Source organism: Polypterus senegalus, chromosome 9, assembly GCF_016835505.1.
Source record: "Polypterus senegalus isolate Bchr_013 chromosome 9, ASM1683550v1, whole genome shotgun sequence".
Lineage (NCBI taxonomy): Eukaryota > Metazoa > Chordata > Cladistia > Polypteriformes > Polypteridae > Polypterus > Polypterus senegalus.
This window is the reverse complement of record NC_053162.1, coordinates 148,843,064-148,868,118: the sequence shown is the minus strand read 5'-3', so window position 1 is coordinate 148,868,118 and position 25,055 is coordinate 148,843,064.

The window sequence follows — 25,055 nt, the reverse complement described above, 5'->3', positions numbered from 1 at the left end:
GCAGGCAAGCAGAAGGAGAGATTCCATGATAATTGGGATGAGCTGCCCTCGCACACGTACCATTAAACCCGGAGTCAGAGGAGGCAAGAGAAGCTCTGGGGCGTTCCCCAGAAGGCTGGTAACTTCATACCTCCACCTATTCTTCCAGGAGATGCCTTTGACATTTCGACTGAGGTGGCCACCGCTCAGTGTGATGATCCGAGCTTGCGTGTTTGTTTCAAAAAGGCTGCGAGGGGACTCCAGGCTAAAACCGGAGAAAAGTTTGTCACAGAGCATTTTTATGCAGCTATTCTCCAGGGCAGGGATTCCCAGAGAGCTTTTGACTGATCAGGTGTCCGATCTGACTTCTAAACTGATGAAACAAGTGCACAGTTTGTTAGGAATCAGGGGATTAAGGACCACACCCTATCATATGCAGACTGACGGGCTTGTAGAAAGGTACAATACTACATTAAAGCAGATGTTGCGCAAGTTTGTGAATGATACAGGGTCTAATTGGGACCAATGGTTATACTACCTGCTTTTCGAATATCAAGAGGTTCCACAGTCATCAACAGGATTCTCCCCATTTGAACTGCTGTATGGTCGATATGTATGCGGTCCTCTCAGTGTTCTAAGAGAGACACTAGAAGGAGACAAAGACAGAGCAGAATCAAAGAATGTGCTAACTTTTGTGCTCAAATTACAGGAGGTTTCCTTACCTATGAAAGATGGTGAGAGAAAATATGGAGAAGGCACGAACTAAACAGAAGTCATGGTATGATAAAGCTGCAAGAGAACGTAACCTTGCTGTGGGACAAAAGGTACTTTTGCTGCTGCCTGCTTCTGAAAGTAGCTTACTAGCTAAGTGGCAGGGGCCTTATACAGTGACAGCACAGAAAGGTCCAGTCACTTATGAGATTGAGATGCCTGACCATCCATGGAAGCTAAAACAGACATTTCATATAAATATGTTAAAGGCTTGGCATGAGAATACTAACCCTTCTTTCCAGTTTCTCATTCAAAGTGTGTGTGTGTAGTTTTTGTAGGAGTGCACTGTTTTTGTAAATACACCATGTTTTTCCTTTTTGTTTGTTTTTATTTATTTCTGAGGAAGTGTCACTGTTGAAGGACTGTGTCTCAAAGCCCACCTGACACTACTGCATTTTGGCTGTATAGCACTCTTGTAAATAAACTTGCACCATTCACCCTTCAATTTTTGTCTGTGTCTCATCTCTCCACTGATCCTGTTCGGTTCATGAACTATCAGATGTCCAGAGTATAGGCTGGGGCCACTTCCCACTACACAGGATATCACAGCATTATCTATCACTATTATCATTCACCATAAACTCATTTTGCATTTTTATCTCCTGGAAATAAAAAGTCATCCATATCCAATGTGGTTTTATTTATCAGTTCCCATTCAGAAAATTAAACCTGACAACATTTATTCTACCCTGTCACTAGCTAACTGATGATGGAACAGTGTATGAGTTTAAATTAGTTGTTCTTAAATTTGAAAATAACAAAAGTCCTATTAGTAGGTAGAAATTCTTTAAATAGCAAAACAATACTGACAACTGATGGCCTAAACTTTAGCTGAATCCACACTGAATTTAGGTGTTACTTTTGACACCAATCTGAACTTTAGCTATCACATTTTTACAGCTTAGACATGTAGCAATATTAAAGTGTTTTCTTAACATGCAGGAAAAGACACTTCATTAATTTGTATGAAGTAGAATTTGCTACTGCAATGTCTTACTGACAGGCCGTTCAAATCTTTTAAATAAAGCCTCATCATTTAAGTCAAAAGGAAGATAACAAAAGGCATCTGGGGGATTTTGACACTCGTTCTCATTGTTTATTTAAGGCGATTTCCTTTAGCTTCTGTATATTTAGGCGCTCACAATTTTGCTCACCACAAATGTCATCCAGAATTGCTTAAGATTGCCTTTGCTATGCCTTGTGCATCACTATCATTTAAATATATAAAACAACCTGTGTTGTTTTGGTAAGTAGAACTTGCCAGATCTTATCTGTCTGAGGGACATTCTACCCATCTGTAGCAAATCTGAGCATAAAAAGACAATCAAAGTTAAAGAGTAAAAAAGCATGTTAGGGACAAAGGAAAATGCAATATTTGCAGCAGAAACAATAAAAATTTAATGCAAAAAAAATTACTATTGATGAAATTTAGAACAATATCTAGCATTTGGTTTTCAAATTTTGGTGATCTTGACATGTTTCTGCTAGAACATACAATATATGGCCAAAGATTTCTGGCCTGACCACCACACCTGTATTTGTTTGATAGACATCCATCCATCCATCCATTTCCTAACCCGCTGAATCCGAATACAGGGTCACAGGGGTCTGCTGGAGCCAATCCCAGCCAACACAGGGCACAAGGCAGGAACCAATCCTGGGCAGGGTGCCAACCCACCGCAGGACACACACAAACACACCCACACACCAAGCACACACTAGAGCCAATTTAGAATCGCCAATCGCTTGATAGACATCCCATTCTAAAACAGTGCCATTAAGACAGAGTTGGCTGTGCCTCTTGTAGGCTATAACAGCATCCAGCACACCAAACTTTTCAAACCATGTCATAATGGACCTGACTCAGTGAAAAGCGCCACAGTCATACTGGGACAAAAAAGAGCCTTCCCCAAAGATGTCTTTGTATGCTGCAGTATTAACAGTATCCTTCACTGTAACCAAGGAACCTGACCCATACCCCAAAAACCAGCCCCACACCTTTATCCCTTCCACCCAAATTTACAGAAGAAATTATGCAGTCCAGAAGGTAGTGTTCTCCTGGCATCCGCCAAACCTAGATTCGTCCATCAGTGTGACAGATAGAAAGCATTATTCAGCATTCCAGAGTCCAATGGAGGTATGATGTACACCACTCTACCCAATGTTCTGACTTTTTTTTTCGGTTAAAAAAAACATAAATCAATGGAAATTAGCAATTTGGGTCTGGAATGTAACTTCTGAAAGGAAGGAAGGAATTTTTATAAATACATAGCAGAGCTCACCCATAATACATAGCGTTGACCCTGGAACCAGACTTCTTGGTCAAAGGTAGTTTTTGACCAACTACAAGACTTCAGCACTAGCTTCAGGAACAATAGAAATACCTACTGGATCGTACCTAGCAAGAATCCGAAACAGAGTAGTCAATTGTTATAGGATTTCTGTGTAAATTATGGTTTGTGCCTTATAAAAAACATGTTCAACTACAAGGGTGTTTAAAAGTGTACCTGGTACTAGATTATCTTGAGCCAGAAGTAAATTATAAAGTTTATAGTTGCGTCAGAGATTTTATATTCTTGATACCAAGGTTCTGAGCAGTCAGCTGGTTACCACTTGGTATGAGCTGGCTCACATGATTACAGTGCCGGCTACACATACTTGGACAGCCCAAATCTGTTGTAATGATTTACTGCTCCTGTTTATGGGTACTTCATATCTCATCCATGGAAGAGTTTCTTCTTCACCTCAGGAAAGGTTGGTTGTTGATACCTGACATTGTGGCAACCACTGTTGGATGCCAACAGTAAGAAAAGCTGTCATGTTGAAGACAGAGATTTCCATGAAATGTTATCAGGAAGGTTACCAGATTTGAATGAGTGGTATTGCCAGACCAAAAAGAAAGGAGCTAGAGCTTATATTGAAGTAAAACTCAGGTTTAAGGAAGAATTTGGTGAATCTGTGGAGTTTGACTTTTAAATGATCTCAAAGAGATCCTGGTAGAATAAAACCCAGACAGATCTCAGCAGTAGTAGGGAAATTTTGACCTCAGTTGCATATATTGTTAAGAGATGGAGCAATTTGAGGAACTGCAAATCCCAGTAGATGGACACTCCTTAGAGGAGGCAGTACTAGAAGCACTGGGTGGCATGGGTCCATCACTGTGGCGTTTGAAGAGCTCGGTAGCAACAAAGCTTTAGGAGTGGAGGAGATCCCACAAGAAACACTGAAAACAGTGTTACATAAAGGATGGGAATGGTACATAGAATGATAATACATTATTTGTAAAGAGGGAAAGAGGGTGTGTTTCAGTTACTAAGGGACTATTCCCCTCAACCTTCTTGGGTTGAACCTCTGACTCAAGGGGAACAAAGCTTATTCTATCTGACACGTGGAACAGTACATCAAGCTTATAACAATGCATCTCATAGCATGTTGTACGAGATTCTTTAAATATGAGATTCTGAGGCCGCACCTGAGTGCTATGTGGTCCTTAACTTTGCAGAGTAAATCTTTGGCTTTAAGTGAAATCCTTTCAGCATGGGTGTTGAACTTCATTAAGAAGTTCATTCACTTTGTGTTTTTTATGGACAGAATATCATGATACAATCAAGGACTGGAGAAAGCCCATTTTTAGGACTTTAGGATCTCTACTGTGATCGGTTTGCAGCTGATGAGTATAATGCAACTGGCACATTAACCTCCAGATTTGAGGATATTTTCCAGAATAGAGTATCTTCTTCTCTTCATGTAAGGGGTGAGCAGCTACCTTAAATGGAAAGGGTCAATTACCTAAGGGTCTTGTACATGAATTAGGGAAGAGGTGATTTTGAGTTTGATCAACAAATCAGTCCATTGACAGCAATCTTCCAGATGTTGTACAAGACCATGGAGGTGATATGGGACAAGTCATCAAATGAAACTTTTTATTTACCAATCAATCTGCATTCCAATCCTCACTTATGCGTACAACCTCTGGCTAGTGACCGAAAAAAGCAAACAAACTTACCTGCCCAGGATCGCTGGACCTCATTTGTACCTTTCAAGAAAAGTGTATACAGACTACTGCAAGAAGACCCACAACAAGAGATTATATATGTCAGCTGGGAGACATTGCAGAGGATAGCATGGCTGTCTCAGCTCAGCTCACTATTTTGTTACCACAACCTTCATCTGGATAAGGATAGTAAAATAATGATGATGATCAAAAGCTTACACTTCTTCAAAATAATCAAACCTTCTGAAATGTATTAAACCGGGGGTGCCAAATTAGAAAATTAGAAATATGGGACACTCTTAAAATCTCTCTCTGTATTACTATATGATTAAATGTATACATGCCCCTACACACCCAGACCAATATATTATATGAAAGTAGAGACATAAGTTAAAAACATAAAGTAAGGATTTTAATGGGTTATGAAGAAAACAAAAGTAAAATCATTTGAAAATTATTTAATACGAGCTAAAAAAAATTCTGTAAAAGTGAAATAATTTGAAAATATTTATTTAATACAGACAACAGAGAAATATTATTATTTAATACAGGCAGTTAGAAAAAAAGTGGGCTGTGGCAAGTAGTAACAATACACGGCTGGAGAGCAAAATGGTAACAGTGTTGCTGTCCTCAGCCAACCATAGCAACTGAACAAGTTGCAAACAGGCAGAAAACACTAGCTTCCTTGTTATATTTGGGTTAGTTTCATCAAAAGAATCTGAGAAAAGAAAGTGTAATTACTTATAAAGTTACAACTAAGTACCGTAAGAAGGTAGGAAAAATATATTTTTGTTACGAAATTTGAAAATAAACTAAATACAGGACATTTGGGTGTCCCTTAAAGGTGAGTACATGACAGGGGACAAAATTATCAAATATGGGACGTGTCCCGTATATAAGGGACATCTGGCAACCCTAATCAAAACATATATAATACTATAATAAGAAACTGAGACTTTTATTCTCAGTGTCCTCTTTAGTATGAAATATTTTTTAAGCAGTATAAGAAATGTCCCATTAATGTTGGCTGTATACAAACTCTGAAGCTCCATTACTTCACCATAACCTACTATTAAAGCTGCTGCAACAATTGTTCATATCAGTTTATTTTGTGGTAGTCGTTGTAACTAGCCTGTTCTAAGGTACCTCAACTACTTTTGGGAAAAGACCTTCAAAGAAATAATTTCACCCTTTGAGATTTATTTTATTTTATTTTTAGGAATACTCTCAACTAAAGATTTTGTTTTTCTGTACTGTATTGCCAACCATGTCTCCTAAATCTTTGTACAGAAGAGTGCCACTGTGGGGGCACTGCTGCTGTGCAATAATGAGGTAAGTATCTGTGTCCTGGGTGCTCTCTACATGTAGTTTAAATGTCCTTGCCATGTCCATATCGGTTTCCTACCACATTCCAAAGATAAGGGATTTAGATGACTTGGCATACTTAGATTGACCCATGTGGGTGTGTTCACTTTGAGATGGAATGGTGCCTTGTTTCTGACTTGCACCCTATGACTGCTTGGATAGGTTCCTGCTGCTGTGTGACCCTGCCATGGATTAGCAGTTAGGAAGAAAGATGGATGGATGTTTTATCTTTCACTTTTGGGAATGCTAAAATCAAAATGTGTTCTAGAGAGTCATTAGCAAACAGCAGTTTTGGTCAGTTGAAGAGTTCTGTTTTATTGCTCTCAAACTGCTGTATTCCCTACAATTAGAAATCCTCATCCTGGTCTCAGTAAAGTCACCAAAATGATAAATTTAAAACATGTCTCTCAGCAATGTTATCTCTGTCCATCTTAACTAATGTTTTTATCTGTTTACTCCACTCAATCAAGTCTCTTGCACTACTTCATGGTTCTTCCACTCAGGACCACTTTTTTGCACCTGGCAGCTTTCCTACCTTCCTGCCTTTATCCAGGTGCGCAAGATGCTATTTATTAACTAAGGTTGGGAAACCACAAACATAAGCAATGGACTTGACAGGATTGTGAATTCAGAATAACACATGGCATCTCAATTAGAGCATTAGACCAATTTAGAAAAGAATAGGTCATTAAGCAAAGCTCACCAGTGCTATCCTCTTAATTCTTCTAAAAAAACATCAAGTCTAGTTGATATTTACAAAACCCATTAGCATTAAATATATATAGGGATTAACATCCTCACTTATCCTAGCATGACTGCCTAAACATATTTTAACAGCCCTGGAGAGACAGAGTAATGGAGTACCACTCAAACAAAATTGTCAGTTGTTAGCCCTTAAAAGGACTGTTTGTTGCAATGCAGCTAACCTCAAGTCTTCATCCTAGGCCACATTTCAAAGCTGCCCATACATCTTATATTTTTCCTCCCATTAGAATTAGATTCTTTGTTTTCTTCCCCCATTTCCACTGGCTGTGCCAATTCAGAGTGTAAGGCAACACATTAGGCTTGAAGCAACATCACCATCATACCCCAACTCCACAAGCTGATCCATGATTCAGTGTTTATGTCCAAACAGGTCAACACTCTTTCCATAATGCATTGTTGTGGAAAAAAAACTTTCCTTCATCTTCAAAGAAGATGGTCATGGTGCTCAGATGAGAATGCAGAACATTTCTGTATTTACACAGTTATTCACAAAGTTCTTAGTCTTTGGATTGAATTAATCAATTCATTAATCAATTAAACAATGAATTTGTTGTTATGCTTTTTCTATGTACCATTACCTTATCCAGTACATCACATCATTTGATTCTTAATACGCAGAACTTTATTATGTCTTCCAATAAATTAACGTCACTAGTAAACACTGCACCACTTCATTGGAGGGTTGTATGGGCTTTCCCATTAGTTTATTCCCACTTTTTGAAAGTGTGTTTGTTACTCATTTACCTCATTCTAAAATTGGAAAATTTCATTGGCAGTTTCTGTAAGACAAGGTAGAGAACTCTTGTGCTTTCAGCTTTAAGAAACATTAGTTAACCCTTGAGTTACAATTAATTCCTTTCCTTGTGTTTAATAATTAATTCTGTTGGGGCTTTATATATATTGTCAGAAAAACGACAAACAGACATCGTAAAGGTTTGGGGCAGCCACCCGTATTATATGCCCTGGCTGCAAAAGGCTAAAGATTTAACAGAGTTGTTTACAATACTGAGTCCAAAACAGAACTGAATATGTGAAGGTAAGATGGAGGCTTTAAAGGCCAGTGAACAAAGTAACATCATTGATGCCGGAACCGGAAGTGTCCTCTTCAAGACTGGAAGTGACGTCATCACAAGCTTCTGAACCGGAAGTGGCCTCTTCAGAGGCACCAGAAGTGCAAGTGATGTCATCAGAGGCACCGGAACCCAGCGTGATTTCCTGAGAATGGTCTGCAAGGAACTGAGAGAGACATTCAGCACACACCACCTCCCCCGGGTCTGGTATAGAATTACAATTACTCAAGCCCTTTAGCTGCCTCCTACTCGCACGTGTGTGACAATATATATATACTTGTAATAAATTATAAAAGATTATGGTATATTAACTTAAAATTCAACAGCACCCTTCCTCCACACACAGCACAGGCTCCTTATTTGGCTCCCTTCTAACAGTCTATGGACCTCTTAGCAACCATTACAGAGTAAATAAAAATAAGCACAATAACACTGAAAAAAAAAAACCAGAAAAGGCAAGCACCCTTTTAAAAATAAATAGAAGTCTCCCCTTGAAAAAAAAGCAAAATTGCTCAAATACATCAAAGAGGCTGATAATGCACTATGGTATATAGGAAAAGTACCTCTAAAGATCAAAATTAATCTGTAAAGAAAAAATTCAAAACATATCAGTAATAAGGTATCAGCCAACTGGGAAACCTTAAACTACCATATATAACACAAATATTTGCCAATGTTAGAATTAGAAATTCAATCATTTTGTGCAGAGCATCATGCAGACACAAAAGACTAAGGAAGTTGATGCCTACATTGGCAGCCCAGCTGTCTATAGCAACATACATGAGTAACAGTCAATGACTATTAGGTGCTGTGGACATTAGAGGCGCTGTTGCCCCGTTGAACCCTTCAGACAGACGTCCCAGACACACTTATAAAAGCACAATAAAGATTTATTAATAATTTCTTCAATACTAGTGCCCAAAGCACCACACCTCCACAATTCTTCAATAATTAATACAATAAACAATCCTCCAACTCCCAGCAGCTCCGTCACACTACCACCCAACTCCAGCTTGGTCTGCTGGGGTTTCCCACAGTCCTTTTAAAGTCCATGACCTGGAAGTATTCCTTCTCCGGGTCAAACTCCTACTTCAGGTGTCCCAGAAATAAAAAGTGTATTTCCATTATTGTGACTTCGAAGTACTTCCGGGTTAGTGTCACAGTAATATTCCCAGGGTTCTTGGTGAGCTCCCCCTGGCGGCACCCACGAGGACTGAAGAAACGGACTCCATGTCCCATACTGCCCTGTGGGAATCCGAGGAAGCATTTTCATCCAGGGGAGCTGACATCTAGCGCCCCGGGGTATGTAGTGCCCTGAAAAGGTGGGTTTCTTCTGTTGAGGGATGTCCCGGCTGGACTGAAATGCTGGCCGTCCATCGCAGTGCACAGACAGAAATAAGCACATAGACTCCAGACAGAAAGAAAGGAGAATAGCCACCTATACAGTGCATATAAATTGGCTCTAGTGATGCTTGAAACACTTTAAATTGACCCGTTGTTTATTTGCTGCACTCAGACTACAAGAAACTCTGGGAAACTAAACAGACTTCAGCATACAGCTTGACAGATGAAGCAGAGCAATACCGCAGCATTCAAAAGAGTCGTATCACTTCAGAACAGTGCTCCCTTGGGCTAGGACAGACGTCAAAAGACCTCAAACTCTTTATCCTCAGACTCAGCTACTGGCTGTGTCTTGGCTCACCCATGGGATAAGGCCCCCCACCAAACTTCAGAAACTGAAAGGAAATTATACAAAAAATGATCTTATATTGCAAAAGAAGCAAACAAGTTTAAACAGATCTGCAGCAGCTTTTAAAGAACATAGTTCTTACTTGGTACTAAGAAACTTTTGGTGCTTTTTCTGCTACTTAGTTTTAAGCAATTTCTGTCAGCTTCTATCTTGTGTGAAAGTAATAGATGTGAGAATGTGTTAGCAGAAATTGCATTTCAAGAAACATTAAGAAAAAATGAGAAACTTCTGAACAAAGACCTTCACAGGACTGACATTCAGATGTTTAAGTGTTTATTTAATTAAATATATTTGTTAGTTTTTTTATAAGAAATACAGTAGCTATAAAACATTTACCCCTTTGGATGTTTTCACATTTTATTGTTATACAACATTTAATCACGGTGGATTTAATTAGCTTTTTTTTAAACTGATCAACATAAAAATACTCTTTATTGTTAAAGTGAAAACAGATTTTTACATAGTGGTGTCAATTAATTTTAAATATAAAACAGAAAATAATTGATTTTAATTGTTATATGTAACCTCTTAACTGGGCCACTGTCCTTATTCAACCATAGAGACCTTTGATATAAAGATGATGGATGACTGGAACTTTGTTTTCCTTTACTTCAACAGTTTACCTCCAACAGACAATTTCACGGGACTGTGCCCTTAAGGGACCACAGCTAGACAAGGAATGATCAATCCAGCACTCAGAAACACTAGTAATCTATAACCGTACAGAGGCATTGAGTTTAAACTTTTCCTTAAAAATTATATTTATTTCCATAATAACCAATAGCAACAACTATAAGTAATATGAAGAATTATACAACCTGGGTGGGTTCACACAGTCTTCATTCAATCCCAGATATCATTTCCTAGATGACAGTTCTTTAGTTATAGAGTATATAAAATGAAAAGAAAGATTTCTTACTTGAGACAGAGCACCTTGGAAAGTGTCCAGCAGCTAAGCAAATAGCCTGCTCCATTTAAATATCTGTAACTTTTCCTAAAGTGTCAGAAAGCCAACAAAACAGCAACTGAACTAAGACTAAACTAAAAACTAAGCTGACATCTGCCCCGAGAGTCTTATTGGAAAGGTTCTAATAAAGAGCAGCCAGTCTTGCTCCTTCTCAACAAAATTAAGCACTTACTATCTGCTAGCAAAGTGGCTAACACTTTCACAATTTCTCAAAACACAAGAAAGCTTTCACATAATTTGAAGTTTGATTCTATTAGGAATCAAAAGCTATACTAACCTGCAAACAGACTGGCTACACAACACATTTTAAGGTTCTGCTTTGTCTTTCAGTTTTCCCAGAATACACTTCACTTCTGTCCAGTTTGACAAATATTTCTGGCCTCGACAGTTTACCTGAAATTTTTCAGTTGAAAAACTTAAAGCATCCCCAGTACAGAAAGAAAGGGAGTTGAAATGTTACCAGTATCCCAAAATCCTGACAATGCTCTCAAGTTAGACTGATATGTAAATGTTCTATTACATTATGTTTTGTTTTTTAGTTTTCTATTACTATTTCATATTTTGAAATGTGAGCCTGTGATATGAGAATATTGCTGTTTAAGAATAAATTGAACTGAAATTATTAAGATCAAATCCAAGTTCACAGCATTGTATATTTCCAAATATGTTCAATGTCCAGAATGAGGTAATGTTTTCAGCTGCCTGAACTCTGCTAGATTTTAGCTTTGCCTTTTCCAAAGAACTGTCTGTCCTTAGATATTTATTTTCTTAGAAACTAGATTTATGTTTCTTCTTCTCTATTGCAAATTATCTTTGACTTATTTAACATTTTTTTCACCTGTTTTCTTTATATTACTTCCATTTTGAGCTTCAGGAATGTCAAAAGCTATAAGTATTGATGTTATCACACATGTGCTTTGGAAGATCTCACAGACTGACGTATGTGATAGCACATTGGCGCAAGAGGGGGTGATGTAACTAACTTCCTGTTCTCCTTCACTCCCTACCAAGAGGCATGATTTTAGTTTAGATTGCTATTATTAAATGAGAATGACCCGTTTGGTTCCCCGACTTTTTATATGGGTGGTGACCTGTCGTTCTGCACCCAACCACAATGTATGCTATCTCATGTAAAGCACTCCAGACTTGTCTAATGGCAAGTACACTATACAGACTAAATATAATTTATCTGTTGCACATATATTACACAAATGTTTTTTGTATAACATATTTTTTACATTTAATTTTTGCAGTGCACTGAACACTGCACTATATAGTGAGTTAAATTGAACTCAGTGGTATATAATAATTTATTTCAGATGTACTCAATTCAATCCAATTTCATATGGCTTCTTTGATTTTTGTTGAGTGAGAAGGAAAAATGTTCAACATGTTCCCTGAGCTTTAAAAGAATACTGTTAATAAAAATGTAGTATAAGACAAACAAATACAGAGACATTTACATTTATTATATATAATTCATAAAAATGTATGTGTTTCTCTACATATTTAGTTAGGACAAATATGAGTAGGGTTAGGAGACAAAGAAGAAAAGCAACTTAATAAAGAAAAACTGTTAAAAAAAAACTTTTTTTAACCATAACATTGAACAGTTTGGAAATCCAAGTGTTATAGCATAACCTGCAAAGCTGTAATTGAGGTTTACCGTGACATCAACTATAATACAAACAGTTCATTCTCTCTATAAAGTAGGAGCAACCTCTGCCTCTCTAGTACTTTCTCATTTGTCACTGTCAGATTCAGCTAGATATTTATTTAACACCCAATTTCATTCCAATTTAACTAATCTCAGCATGGTGCATCAAACAGAGCAACTAAGACATCAATCTACTCAAGGTTTTACAACTGTGCCTGTTAATATAAACCCTCATCTAAGTGCTTAGGAAAGATTTGTTCTGGAGAAGATTCATCAGGTAGAAATATGCATAGCTTAAGCCATTCTTATTCTGTGCTCTTATTTATCGGTATCATTGACCTTGAATAAAAATAAAATCTTTCATGAGCAATTTATGTTCCATAAACAGAATGGAATGTGACCCAAGAATACCTTTTAATGCTTTGCAGTGTCCTTGTGGTGCAGGGTATTTGTGGGAAATATATTTACACAATCAAATTCCTGGTTGGAAGAAAACAGAACATTTGTAAGATTATTGAGCCCCCAACCCACATTTTTGACAGCTGTTAAAAAGAAAGTTATAAACCAGAGCACCAAACTATATGTAAGGCTTCATCTCTCTTGACTTTTTGGTCCAGAGAGAAGACACCCTTGCTGTCTCTAGATTTTTTAGCTGTTGTCTCTTTATTTACAGATTTCTTTCTTACGGCACCATCATAATTTACACTAAGTTTTAACTTGGAAAGCTCTGCTCCCACTGTTTCAGATATCAGGTATTCTTTTGCTTCATGCTTGAGATTTCCACTTTCCACTATAATTTAATTGTATAACTGCGTTTGATTTCTAAAGCTCCTCTTGTTTGAAGTGAGCATTTATTCAGGTTCAATCAGTACTACTTTATTTTTTTATTTATATTTGCGACCTTTTAATTTTACCACACAGACTAATTTTTATAGATTTAATTGTATGATAATATTTATTATACAAAGTGTCTTGTGATTATGCATGCTGGTATGTAAAATGAAGCTCAATTGATAGTATATTCAGTTCACTGATTTTTATAACTCTTTATAACACAACACAGTTTTCATACAGCACCGAATGAATAAAGTCAGAAATGCGAAAAAATATTTCTAAATGTTTCCCTTATGGCATCGCTCTGGCTCAATTTTTTCCATCTTTACTTTTGTTCTTGCAAAACATACATAAGTCTAAGATTACCGTGAGAACACCTGCAGTGTTTGATTTGCAAACATTAATTTTGTACTGAATGTTTGGTCTTCTTTAGCCTTCAAAGTCAGTCTTATCTTTGGAGCCTTAGAATATGCAGTATTATGTGATCACATGAAGACACAGATACTGATAACTGCTCTTTGCTTGAATGGTGTCAACAGATGAGGATTCTCTGTATGTGCTGCAGGAATGTCACTGATAATAGAAACTAAGCTTAAAGATTAAGTGTATTTCACGTAAAAATTGCATAATTTGCATTCTTGCTGTTCTTTGAAAATGAAATAGATAATGATATTAACATTTTTCATGACATAAATTTTTAAAGGAAGTTTCATATAAAGTATAGAGGCACAAGCACAGACAACTAATTGATTTAATTTTGGACATGTAGAAGATAAAATGATAGTTATAAAGCTTTCAGGAGTTAAAGAAAATGTTTTCATTGCAAAAGACACAATAAAACAATAAGTCAGTGTTTTACTTCTTATAGTTTGTATCATACAGAATAAATGCTGGTTTCATTTAGGTAAATAAGGAGTGTCAACAAAAGACTCAAGCAAACAGTTTGATAAACTGAAGTACTGTACAATATTTACATAATTAAAAAAAATAACTAATGAAACACCAGGCAGAATTCAATTACCATCAAACCACTCATGCAAAACTCCATATTGCTAAGTGAGGACATAATATGGAAAAATAAATTTATTTCATGAAATTTAAAACCGTGGAAAGGACAGGTAAATTCTTCCAGTTGTAAACTGCTAATGCCTGAGACAAATTAACTAATTTTATGACTTTTTCACTCCTGTTTTTGTTTGTTTTGCTTATGTTCGGGTGACAACTGGCCACCATTTAACATAAAGGACAGCGCTAAATAATGCATACTCAAAAAGCAGAAGGAATAGGAAGGATGCAGTATAGTCTTCTTCTTGGAAAGTCTCTCAAAGTTAAGAGGTTAAAGCAGGGATCTAGCAACCCATTGGAAAATTCTTTGCATTTTTCTGGCAGGTCGACTCTACTAATAAAAATAGGAAAAAAAAATAGTACTTGTTTTGTCTTACCCATTCAACAACCGAAACAGAAATAGGGCATTTAGAGGCCAAAATAATCATATGTATAGGAAAGGAAAGAAAAGATCTTTCTCTTACACAATAGGCAATCCTAGATCTATGAAACAAAAGAAAACTTAGGTGTGTGAAGTGTCAATGTAACATTTCACATTGAATGTGAGAAATATTAGAAACTGCTCAGCATACACTCTTCAAAATAATGGTTCTTTAATGGCATTTTATGGTTCATTACTGGATTGTGTAGTTCCTCGTAGAATCATTGCTTGGCAAAGCACCATTTCATTCTGGACACAGTTTTTTGAAGTTGGTTTTATGTGCTTTGAAAAACTTCTAAATATGTAGAAGTAAAACTCAGATGTTTAATGTATGGTAGGCTACTTAGCAGGATACTAACATTAAGAAAAACTGGACTTAGCCTGAGTCCCTTCAAAATCATGAGCCATTGGCATTTTACAAATCTTTTACCATCTATTCATGGTTATTTCCTGCTACAGATCTAAATAAATGAAGATTCTTTCCAGATGTTTCCTTGATGGCATCACTCTGAAGAACCACTTGGGCACCTTTGTTTTTTAGTATGTATGAGAAAATTTAGAAGTAGTGCTTGGTATATCTAGATCACACATTCTAAATATCTTACTTTTAGTTGGCATTCCTCAAGGGTACAGGTCTTATATTAATTTCCTTTTAAATGCATATTAAGAGGATCATTAGACCAAGGAGAGGTAGGAACAGTGTAAGCTCAAACCAACAACCAAAATTGACACATTTACACAAAATCATTTAACAAAACTATGTTACAACCAGAATTAATGTTTTTCTTAAGAACTAATCATCTTGTAAGATCTTTCTTTTATTTTCTTAAAGTTCAGACATCATTAAAACTCTCAGGAATTCTTATATAGCATGGCCGCCATGCTGTCATGCCAAAACGGTGTCACCCAAGAAATTAACAAGTGGCGTTAATTGTTACATCTCTGTCATAATGGTAAAAAATGAAAACAACCAAAAATTAACAAGATGTTTCTTGTAAAAAACCCAATAATTTGCCACTATGCCCTGTAAGATGCTCTCACATACTGGTCATGGCATAAAGTGCAATAAAAAATAAATGTTTGCTTTGCTTTATAAAACAACGTATTTTCTCCCAAAAGAATAAAATTGTTTTAAAAAGAACACTTCATTTTTGTTTTGCTTTGCATTCTTTTCAAGCTACCTGAGTAGTTGTGGTTCCCATGGGTCAAAACAAGGCTCAAGAAAAAAATGACTCCTGTGTTCAGTGAGATCAAAGCCGAGACTCTGTTTTGCATATCCATTCAATTAGATCCTTAGTTTTCTTCTGGGTTGTTTCCAGAGGATTTACTCACTCATTATAATTACTAACACTCTGTTGACTAGTCAAAATTTACATTTTTTATGTACTTAAGTCACAACTCAACAAGGTCTGCAGTTGTGTGATAGCTGGCATTATTAGTCCATGCCAGCATGTTCTTATCTACTGGATTGAGGGCATAAATTAGCTTGTGAAAATAATTTAAACAAAGTCACACAAACTTGTGGGCATCAAACACATAAGTACAGGCTCATAAAAGCAAATGTCTGTCTAAGAAAAACGGATCAAGAAAATTAAATTAAGTACGGATGGCTGCTGTTTAAAAAAAAAGACGTACTTTTTCTTTGTTTAAAAGTTTCCTGGGCACTTTAATGAGGAGAGCTATTCTTAAGTTTTCTATTTGCTAGAAGAACTAACTTTCAGATTTTTTTTGTAAACAACTGTATCAGACCCACACAAATGGTTCTACTGAATCTATTTTCTCCAGTGGGTTTATTATCTATTGTTTAACAAGTCATACAAAAGTTCATCCATTTAACCATGTAGAGCTTTGACCATTCATTGAATGCACAAGTATAAATTAACATATTATGTAAATAACATTAAATCATAACTTTTTTAGTAGTATATGAAGTAATATGTTTGTTTTTGCTGTTATTTCATAATAATGTAAGATGAACAAAGAAGTTTTCTCCTGCTACCTGTGCTGTAAAATAGGACATAAACAAAGTTAAAGAGTTGGGGCACCACCTTGGTGACCTGGTATAATTGGATTAGCAAACGTAAAAGAAATACGCAGTAAATGCAAAATAGTCATTTCAGACTGGAGTTCTGAATAGAAACGTAAACAAGGTGGATGCTTTCCAGATTATGAGTTCAAGAGGCGCATCTGGGCAGACAAACATGGAAAGTGACATCCACAACAGAGTGGCTGTTAATCTTCCGTTCTACAGAGGGAGGAGAAGAGAAGGCATTCGTACACAGTGTCAGCCTCTGGTCTGGTGAGTAACTACCAACACCAAAGCCCTTAAGCTGTTTTCCATGCACACATGTGATAGTGCTAAAATTAAAATGAACAACAACAACAAAAGAATTTATTTAAAAAGCACATGTTCATACAAATAATGTAGCTCAAAGTGCTTTACATGATGAAGAAAACAGAAATAAAAGCCAAATTTAGAATTAGAATAAGACAACACTAATTAACATAGAATAAGACTAAGGTCCGATGGCCAGGGAAGACAGAAAAAACAAACAAAAAAGAAAAACTCCAGATGGCTGGAGAGAAAAAAATAAAATATGCAGTGGTTCCAGGCCACGAGACTGCCCAGCCCCCTCTGGGCATTCTACCTAACATAAATGAAACAGTCCTCTTTGTATTTAGGGTTCTCATGGAAGGACTAGATGATGATGGTCATGTAGACTTCTGGCTTTTAATCTATCAATGTAGGAACATCATGCTGCTTTGATTAGGTGGTGGTGGCACAGATCACCACCACAGAAAACCGGGAAAAGAAACAGAAGAGAGAGTAGGGAATAGTACAGATTTTAGAGACACCATGAATAGTTATTATAATGAATTGAATATACAGAGTATCAGGATTAAATGAAGGTGAAGTTATCAGAAAACCATGTTAAAGTAATGTGTTTTCAGCAGTTTTTTAAAGTGGTCCACTGTATTAGCCTGGCAAATTTCTATTGGCAGGCTATACCAGATTTTAGGTGCATAACAGCAGAAGGCTGCCTCACCACTTCTATGTTTTGCTCTTGGAATTCTAAGGAGACACTCATTTGAGGATCTGAGGTTACGATTTGGAATATAGGGTGTCAGACATTCCGATATATAAGATGGAGCACGATTATTTAAGGCTTTGTAAACCATAAGCAGTATTTTAAAGTCAATTCTGAATGACACAGGTAACTAGTGTAGTGACATCAAAACTGGAGAAATGTGCTCGGATTTTCTTTTCCTAGTTAGGATTCTAGCAACAGCATTCTGCACTAGTTGCAAACGATTTATGTCTTTTTTGGGTAGTCCTGAGAGGAGTGCGTTACAGTAACCTAGACGACTGAAAACAAAAGCCTGAACTAATTTCTCAGCATCTTTCAGTGATATAAGAGGTATAACTTGTATAAGTGAAAAAATGCTGTCCTAGTGGTCTGATTAATACACAATTTAAAATTCAAGTTACAGTCAACAGTTACCCCTAAATTCTTTACCTCCGTCTTGACTTTTAATCCTAATGCATCAAGTTTATTTCTAATAATCTCATTGTCTCCATTATTGCCAATCACTAAAATTTCTGTTTTATCTTTATCTTGAGAAAATTACTATTATTCCAGTTAGAAACAGAAGTAAGACATCGTGTTAGTGAAATAACAGCGTCTGGGTCATCGGGTGCAATTGATAAATACAGCTGAGTGTCATCAGCATAGCTGTGGTAACTCACATTGTGCCCCGAGATAATCTGACCTAACGGAAGCATTTAGATTGAGAAGACCCAGGATAGAGCCTTGTGGAACACCATATCGGATATCATGTGTCTTTCAGTTAAAATTACCACAACTAACAAAGAATTTTCTATCTGCCAAGTATGATTCAATCCAATTTAAGACACTGCCAGAGAGGCCCACCCATTGACAAAGGCGATTTCTAAGAATATTGTGATCAATGGTGTCAAATGCGGCACTCAGATCTAAGAGGATGAGAACAGATAAATGGCCTATGTCTGCATTTACCTGCAGGAGATTTACTACTTTAACGAGTGCAGTATCTGTGCTGTGATTTGTTCTAAAAGCTGACTAAAATTCACCAAGAATAGCATGTTTATTGGCATGGTCATTTAACTGCATAATGACTGCCTTCTCTAAAATTTTACTTAAGAAAGGCAAGTTAGAAATGGGTCTAAAATTTTCAAAAACAGAGGGGTCAAGATTAATTTTTCTTGAGTAGGGATTTAACTACAGCAGTCTTAAGACAGTCTGGGAAGACCCCTGTATCTAATGACGAGTCTACTATGTCAAGAATATTGTCAACTAGCAAAATACCCGCGCTTCGCAGTGAAGAAGTAGTGTGTTAAAGAAGTTATAAAAAAGAAAAGGAAACATTTAAAAAATAACATAACATGATTGTCAATGTAATTGTTTTGTCACTGTTATGAGTGTTGCTGTCATATATATATATATATATATATATATGTCATATATATATATAGCTGATTAGCGATTGGCTTCGTTCACTAAATGCAAGGGAAAAAAACACAATGTAGTCTATAAGTTATTAAACAGTAAAAAATTTACGTTTTAAGAAGTAAAGATACATTGAGCACTATTGGAGTGGTTTCGGGTAAATTACATTTTAAAGACGGTATAACACAACAGGTAAGTAGTACTAACAGCAGCTAAAATGTATATGGATCATCTCTCGGTAGTAGATCCCTTTTGAAAGGTGCTACACAACGGCTGTGGTATAGAAATTACATTTTCTATGTGAATGTCCAAATTTCTGCCTGTGGTAATGTGCCTTACCGACATTATCAGCAATTAAAGAAAATTAGTTTTATGTCCTCTGCAGTGTTAAGAGAGAAAGGCTTTGGTTTGGGATAAAAGGAAAAAAGGTGTAAAGAAAGGAAACTTGCCTTTTTGTTTTATATAGTGTAGAGAGACGTTTTCGCTGATGATATGAGCACCTTTTGGGGACCGTTACTGTGGGTCTCGTGTAGACTGGAGAGACGGTCCTGCCATTAACCGGCTGTGATGGCATTGTCGGTCCTCCACTCCTGTGCATGTCTTCCGCGACCTCATAATCGTATACATGCAAAAGAAAAAGAAAGAGCCTTAATATTAGTTTGCCACAGTCTAGAAAAGGGATCCCGTGTTTGCAGTTGTCTGGGCTATAGCTCAGGGGAAGGAGGAAAAAATTAAAAGTGCTTACTTTCACTTAAGGCAGAAGCGCAGTCAACATCTCAAAGGCCGGCACAGCTACACGCGCGCGCCGGATGCTCGACCTTTACTGTATTTTTGCAGGGCAGGAGACGCCACTTTTTGCAGACACGTTCAAGTGATCAAAAGTCTCTGTGCTCTTTGGAGGTCTTGCTTGTTCTCTGCGTACAGCACTCAAAGTTAGTTCACGTGAGCCGCTCAGAGTACATGCATCGAAGGTTCTCAGCTGTGCTTGTACTATCTTGTGCGATCTTGCGATGTCCACGGCTTTATTTAATGTTAGCTAAGACCCGGCACTTAAACGTTTCTCTCACACTTTTGCTGAGTTTGTGCCAAACACTAGTCTATCCCTGACCATCTCATCTTTGTTTGCATAAGCACAGCCCTTCACCTATGAATATTTAGCGGCAGCGTGTCTATTGGATTGCTGCTGACTGACAGCCTTATATGGGCAGGCACTCAATTACGTGGGAGGCGTGACGATGAGGGACGCAACTCCGCCTCACACAGCGACCGAGCTGCAGGCTATGGCCATATATATGTACATAAGTAGGTTTCAGTTATGACCATTACGCGTAGAATTTCTAAATGAAACCTGCCTAACTTTTGTAAGTAAACTGTAAGGAATGAGCCTGCCAAATTTCAGCCTTCTACCTACACAGGAAGTTGGAGAATTAGTGATGAGTGAGTCAGTGAGTGAGTGAGTGAGCGAGTCAGTCAGTTAGTCAGTGAGGGCTTTGCCTTTTATTAGTATAGATTAGCACGCCTGATACTTCTTTGAAAAAACTTGTTGGTATTCGGTCAAGGACGCAAGTGGAGTGTCTGAGTTGAGAAATTATTTTATGTAAATCAGATAAATCTATCCTGCTGAAAAAATTTAATTTGTTTATAACGGAGTACTGGGGCTTAGGAGGATCTGCAGTGTTGGGGAGATATACTATATTATTTCTAATATCATTAATTTTTTGAGTGAAAAATACAGTGTATAACATATTTAAATAAAATAAAATGGCTCATGTTTAAAATTATGATTCATCACATTAGGAAGTGATGTTGATTATACTGCAGTAAATTACAATTTCTCACTCCCAGTTATTAGTCTTAGTATTAACAACAGTTAAACCACTAATAATAAATATATACATACCAACAGTGTTCTTCAAAGGTACATATTAGTCTTTTTTATGAGATTAATAAGAATTCTTAATGGTGTATTTTGATTGAATAAAGGGTATATACAGTAAATGAGAAAAATAGCTCTTTATGTTTAGACACATAACACATAAACAATTTAATAGAAAATAATTAAACACTTCAAATTAATAACTGTACATTCTTTCACATAAAACCTATCTGAAACAACTGAAAGTATTTAATTATTTCCAGAAAACAGAGCACAGCGTGCTAACCTCCTCTCAGTTAGACTCAATGAATATTGTGATGATGTCACATAACCTGGGAAAAAGATTAGGGAAATGTAATAGGAACACAGCATGAGAACATACGATACACCAAATATGTATTAAGATTTGCTGCAGTTCTAAATGAAATGACTGTTTGGGACATCTGTTATATATACATTTAGAAACTCTAGATCTTACCTAGCATTGTGGAATTGTATAACATAGCTTTTTGAATATGAAAGTGCTGTTTGTGTGACAGATCTTGCTAATATGTACAGCATGTCGAAATCCACCATCTCGACAATTTTACAAAGAAAAGATTTGCATAAGGAGGCTCCTTCTAAACAATAACCACCTTCCATATCACTCTCCTCTTCCTCCCTTCCTGCAGCCCAAAGATGTCAGATTAAATGGTGAGCACAGTGTGAAATTGTTGTTTCTAGAATAGAATAGAATGCCTTTTATTGTCACTATACACATCTACAATGAGACTAAAAACAGCTCCTTCAGTGGAGAAAAAAAGTTCTGTATACGGCTTGTATGGTTGTTTTTTATCCTTAGCATAACGCCGGATCTGCGGCCCCGCTTCTGCTTTCTTTCCCTCCTCCGTCTGCATCATCTCCTATACCTGACAACAATCCACGGAGAGCCCGCTGGTCTCGCTATGTTGTCTGGGATGTTGTGCGTGTGATGAAAAACACTCGAAACAGATGTCTGACTCTGGACACCGATGTCTATAAGGTTGTGAAGGGTGTAGCGGATGTTCGCCGAACCGATCGTGCACAAACAAGGAAAAAAAAAGTACAAAACAACAAAAAAGTGCACTGAAAAGGAGAGCCCTGAGCCGTTTCGACCATGCGCGCCACCATGCTCCTAGCTTAATCTAGCCTACTTCTGGTAGGCTAGGCACTTTTTATAACTTTTTGTTTAGTACATTAGAAAAATTATTGGTGTTTTGGTAAATTATGCACATTATACAACCCATTTTTATTATGAAAAGGTTAAGTAAGTGTTGCTTTGGGAGGTTCAGAATGCATTATGGGTTAGCCTTCGCGAACGAATTAAGTTCGTAAGTCAAGGGTCCACTTGTGGTGTTATGGGTCCACAGCTCGCTAAGCAAAGGCCATTTTTAAATAAGTAATCAATATGCTCGCGGCTTAGTGAGGGGACGTTGGGCCATAGTGGGCCACGGGACGATCCGTAGGGTGTGGGCGTTTCTCACCTAGTGCACAGGTGAGGAACTGCCCACATTCATGATTGTCCCGGGGCTAATGCTGCAGCTGCGGTGGCCCTCGTCATTTTAAAAAGAAGCGCGAGTCGGTTTTAAAGGGAAAAAAAGTGGAGAGAGAAAGGAAAGGAGAGGACGGAGGTTACGGGAGCAGGAGAGGAAGCAGGTCGGTGAAGAGAGAGAGAGCGCGAAGGCGAGTGGATGGGCGAGCGAATGAGCGCTCGTGGACAGCTGCGTGGAAGCTGGGTGTTAGGCTGACACCCAGGCGTTTGTGTTGATGTCGCTCCCGCTGAGCGATCAGGTAGCAGGAGTGACCAGGGAAGGCGACTGGCCGCAGAGAGGCCATTGAAAGGCAGCGGAAGTCGGGAGACTTGGTGGTGGGAATCCCCAACGTGAGCGACCTGGCCGTTGTGGGAAACCAAGTTCTCCGGGACTGGGATGAGTGCCATACCGGAGCCAGGGATCGGGAGGTCTCCAGTTTCGAATGTGAAAGTGTAGAGGAAGGCAGCTGCAGAGAGCGTCTTGCCTGCTGCTTGGCCCATACTGGGATAAGCAGGTGAGGCGCTAATAGACGATGCACCGGATTTGTTATTGTTTTAAGACTGCTTCCTAAAAGAAGATTTAACCTCACGTTTTAAAGGATTGTTTTTTCTAATAATTTTTTAACCTCCACGTTCTTTTAATGGATTATTTATTTAATGAAGAACTGTGAAGAACTGCACTATTTATGAACACTTGTTTTTGTTGGTTTTTAATAAAAGCACTGTTACATTTTCTACCTTCCCCTTGCTCAGTAATCTGCCTCCATTGACTAGCTCACTCGGTTACATTATCGACGGTGTTGGGTTCAAGTGCTTCAAACATCAAAGGGAGTGTGGAGCCAGAACCCACATCGTCACACCACTGTATTGCGTATTTAAGTTAGTCAAATTTATAACGAGTCTCCGGAAATCCACCTGCCGATATACCGTATTTGCGTATATAGTTTCAACACAAAGGTTTCATTTTACCAAACTTCCCCGCAATCACTTCCTGGTTTCCATCAAAAATGCCGGCAGTCTCAAATTCTCGCCGATAAACATGATAAATATACCTGAAGAAACACTTTTAAGGAAATTTAGAAAATTTTGCTTGGAGAAGGGGGTCGGCTTAAATACCGGTCATCGGCAAATACATGTAATTTAGTAGGCAGAGAAGGGGGTGGGCTAATATACCGATTCGGCTTATATTCCGGGATCTACGGTACGCATTTTTGGCTTTTCAGGGAAGATTTCTGAAAACAATCTGAAAATGCTGATGGAAATTTTTTAAATGAAATTTTCATATTTTTCTGAGTTAGTTTGGACTAAGCCATATATAATTTAATTATTTGTTAAGGACTAAAGCAGACAAGGAGAAAACTTGATAACTCCACATAGACAGTGAGTAGCAGCCAGTCTCCTGGTGGATGTAGGAAGCCCGGCTAACTATGCTGCTTTTTTGGTTTTATTATTTGTTATATATGTATTATGTATATTATGTATATATTCTTGCTTAAAAGCGTTCATGTTTTGTTATACTTGTACCGTTTGTGAAAGCGTTTATTTGATATTTGGACTTCAGGTTTCACACATTATACACTTCCTGTCTACATTTTGTCAATTATTACTTAAACATGAAAAACATTTTTGTTTTAACCATGTGTTTACATAGATTGTTGTAGACGCGGAACACACATGAAATGCATGTATTCCAAATAACGATATATTAATTACCCTCTGCAACTGCAGGAAACTCACAGGTAAACAGATTTGAGCTGAGAGAACTTTCTGCTCTTTCTGGGATGGGATAGCAGGCTGCTTGATGCTTGTGTTGATCGACACATTTACAACACAAAAGATGCTGACAGAGAGGTGTGAAAGGATTTAAAATGGGCCGGGATTACTAGTTTTTTCATACGCTTTGGTAATTCTAGTGATAAAACCAATATTTCTACATTGGTTATATTCAATTCTTTTGAAGTAAGTCTTTCATTTCACCCCTGTATCTTTGATATTTGAACCTACTTGCAGTTGTAGCTATCATTTCAGCTATACCAGGACAAAGACCAGAGCCTAGCAGTTTATTTCTCCAGGTAAACACCAGCACCGCATGAGATTTATAATTGGTTTGATGTATGAAGAGCATTGTAGTGCCTTTCGACTTTGCTAGCCAAGGGATTTAATCATATATTTTTTATGATCCATACATGTAAATGTGTGTTTATGTTGTAATTTTGCAACAGGAGATTCTAAACCTGGCTCTTTCATGCACCCCCTTTTTCTTCATACAGATAATATAGAAATAGTCTGTGTCAGCTTTACTCATACTCCCTGGTGCATTATACTGAGAAGAAAATTGATTTAATTAGCAAAATCTTCTAGATGGTTATAGATCACCAAGTTCTGAATCTATCTTTAAGCAATACACAACAAAGTATGACATACAATTTCCAAATCCGTGTTTTTTCAAGGCACATAACTTGAAGCTTTATAATAAAGTTGCTTAAAATTTTATACTTTTTCCTT